Here is a 4,038-nt window from a genome sequence, read left to right as displayed (position 1 = left end):
GAGCTTATAAACTCAAAACCTTAGATGGTACTCTATTACATAACTCTTGGAACATTTCTTTTTTAAAGCATTATTACAGCTAAAAAGACAGGGATAGTCCTGTACTCTTTTTCCTACTCACAAGATTTTTTCTGAAGCGGGTTTTGCTTGGAGAGATTTTAACGAGGCAAGCCTACCTGCACCTTTGTAATTAAAGGTCATATGAATACAATATTTTGGATAGGTAAAGGCCGAACTATGATTATTCTACTATTTATTACAATTTCTCTACTGTTATAGCAACTTCTGATGCAGATCTATACAAATGACTTAAAGTCACAACAACTTTTTCACCTGAACAATTGAACAACTGACCACATTCATCCATTCACGATACATAAGCAAATCAAAGTCGCATCATTTTTCACATGCGCAAATAACACAAAATTACAAATCACCATCAAAGGTGACCAAACGAGTCATACTCATACAAACAAATCTATTTTCAACAAATCAATCCCAAAACAGGGAACAAATCACCAATGGCAGGTTCAAACACTTGGCCACATCAGATCTCAAACACAAACGAGACACTCTCGTTCAATTCATCAAATTCCTAAATAAACAAGGATATACATACCAAAGGCAAGTTATGCCCAAAATCAAACTACCATATTACAAAACAAAGTAAAAAATTTGCACAAATCAAAACAGTTTGCAAACAGTTCCTCACTACAATGTTTTCAAAACAAACCTAATCACAATATTGTCTATTACAAAATCCAAAATTGGCAAACAAATATAAGTTAAAAATCAGAAACAGGTTCACTTCAAATTTTCACCTTCTTCCTCCATACCTTTATCGCCGTCCATAAGTGCACCATCTCGCACTACCTTACCAAGCTCCATTTGTTAATAATCCACGTCAGGAGAAATAAATTTTGCCTGCGTCACTGCACGCTCAAATCCCTCTGCAAAAGTATCAAGAATTTCGATCTCTTTGTTCTTCTCCATCTCTTTCATTTTCACTGTTACCTCAATCACTTGACCCCTCATCAGCAAAAGTTCTTCATCCTTCTTCCTTAGTGTCTCTACGTCTTTCTTATCTTCGCTCTTCTTCGACTTCATATCTCTTTCAAGTCATGCTGCTCTTTTAAACCAAACAATTTCCCACTCTTGTCCAAAAGCTTCTTATGCTGAACTTCTCGAGTACGCCCAATACTAGAGCTCCTCAACAAGAGCTCGGTCAAAGGGAGATTACAGAACTTCATTAGCTACCACCATAAAAGGGAATTTTTTATCCCAAACAAAAGAACCATTACCATCCTTGGCGAATCCATTTAGTTTCTCCTGATTCGTAACAAAACTGAGAATTCCTCCAAAGAAATTTCCCCGTCCTTCTCAATAACCTCATCACCGAGGTTAACCAGATTAGTTTTTCTTCACGGGGCTGGTTGATCAACTCCCCCCCCCCCCGCCATCAACCTTTTCCGGATTCGAAGACGACCCTTCCTTATCCAAATTCTTCGTCTTCAATCGAGCCCTGAAGTTCTAGGTAGAAACACCAAGATACTTGCCACCTACAAATAAAACCACCAAACGTCAAACAAAAGACCACATCTACAAGCAAAAATAGCAAATAATCACATTCTTACCAATATAGTTAATCACCGATGCCCTATCTTCTTCCCATGGAAGCAACTCAAAAACAGATATCATATCCCCTCTGTCAACAAATTCAATGAGATATGTTATTATGCACTCATCCCGAGGAGAAATATACTCCTGACCTAATAACTGTTGTGGTTGAGAACACCAATACAAAGGAAATTTCTCACCTAAGTGCTCGTCCAAATAAAAAGGGAAATCCTCATCAACAACTTTCACTTTCAAAAACAGCTCTTTAAAGTCTTTAAACGAAGACTTATAGATCTTAAAAACCTCAAACCCAGGAGAACTGTTCAAGTTCACCCACACTCCTTTCCAAACCGTCTTAGCTTGAAAAAGAGAGAAAAACAGTTTCAGAGATGGTTTAATCTCCAAAAATTCTATCAAAATACCTAAGCTTCTAAGGAAAGCCCATCCATTCAGATGGAGTTGAGATGGAGCACAATTAAACTGCTTCAAAACATCACACTTGAAGCATGTAAAAGGCAACTTCACACGCAACTCTTCAAGAACACAGTTGTACATATAAAAATATTCAAAATCTCTTTTTCTATGAAACACTCGTTCAACCCTTGTGCATGGAAGTAACTCTATACGACACCCAACCCTCACTATCTTAAACACATCAATTTCGCCTACACTCTCCTTATCAGTAAACAATGAGCCACGAATCTTAACATCCTCATTAACCCAGTCATATGAATCATCATCCTCAGTTTTGGAAACACCCTTTCCCTTCTTGTCCCCTATTGTTACCCAAAGCAAAAAGAAGGAAGGCGAAACAGCAAGTTAAACGCAAATAAAAAGAAAGCTAACCTCTTTTACTCATCCTTGGCCCTTCAAATCCATGTTTTCAATAAAACCCAAAAAGCCATAATTAAAGACTTACAAGTTTCCAAAAGATTTAATAAATCCACTTTCTCTTTTCAGTTACAAAGAAATCTCAACCGTTGTTTACAAACAACAGCCAACGGTAATAAAGCCACATCGAAAATCACCACTAGCTTTTAATGACAAGACACTTCATTTTCTTTTAAAAAAATTAAAACAGTCACATTTATTGACAACCCCTTTTTTAATAAAACATGTTGATCTGGGGGCTCCTTACCATCATCAAAACACCGAGTTATAAATCATTCCTGAAAAGCTCAACCTGTTTCATAAAAAATACTACCAGGTCAAGCTTGGAGGCTATGATATGACCGTTATACATCGGTTACAAAGCTATAACTCGGCCACAAACATTACAGATTGGCCATTAAAAACCGGACCAAAACGTCAGGTATGGTTTTACTCCCTAATCAAAATACAATTACTCGGAATCACCACGGTCATTCCTCACCTCTTAATAAAAGGGAATGGTAAGAAGTTTATGAGATATAACATTTTTTGAAGAAAGAACTTATTACTCACTTACTCACTTGAGCGTTGGAGTGCCTTTTGCAGGTACCCACCCCCTTGTTTTTCTCATTTCCAACGTATACCTCATCTTGACAAAAGAGCTTACAAACGTTCCTCGGATGACGAGCTATACATCGGCAGAACCAGGCAAAAACAATTGGCACCCACTGTGGGGCCACGAGATAACAACCCTTTTTCCTATTGGCCCCAGAATTCCCTTTCTTGACCATGCATGGCTGACCAACCTCCTCCCTAACCCTCCAAACTTCTTTGAATGGTGACCGAGATGCAATAGGCCAATCAGCGTATTGCGGAAGAAAATAAGCAAATGGAAAACTAAATAGCTGAGCTAACCAATGCTCGGATTGAGCATAATGACAGTCACACCGAACGACAAGAGGATGAAGAGGACAACTCTGACCCAACATATATTTATGAAACCCAACATCCAGAAGAAAACCTGCGCAATGATGACGAGGACGAGCTCGGCAACGCTGTAGGCCCCTTTATGGCTAATGTTATGAATTTCAGACTGCCCATAAACTTCACATTGCCACTCACCCTAACTCCCTACGATGGCATGGGAGATCCGAAAAAGCACAACAAGAAATTCCGATCTATGATGATCGTTAACGGTGCCTCTAATTCTATTTTATGTCGTTGTTTCCCTACCTTTTTAGATGGTCCTGCACTTGATTGATTTTTGTCTTTTCCTGTAGATTCCATTTCGCGCTTTCAAGAGCTCGCTAAGTAATTCGAAATTCAGTTTGCTACATCTTCAATTTATCTCCATGATTCCGACTATTTGAACACCATTAAGCAAGGACAGCATGAAAGTCTGAAAGATTATATTACTCGCTTCACCAAAGTTGCGATGACTATTCCAGACCTCCACCCCGAGGTATATCTACATGCCATAAAAAGTGGACTACGTCCCAAAAAATTCCAAGAAATGATCACAGTTGCCAAACCAAAAACCTTGGCTGAGTT

The sequence above is a fragment of the Arachis hypogaea genome, chromosome 17 (genome assembly GCF_003086295.3).
Source record: "Arachis hypogaea cultivar Tifrunner chromosome 17, arahy.Tifrunner.gnm2.J5K5, whole genome shotgun sequence".
NCBI lineage: Eukaryota > Viridiplantae > Streptophyta > Magnoliopsida > Fabales > Fabaceae > Arachis > Arachis hypogaea.
The sequence above is the reverse complement of the archived record's forward strand: the minus strand, read 5'-3'. Positions refer to the sequence as shown.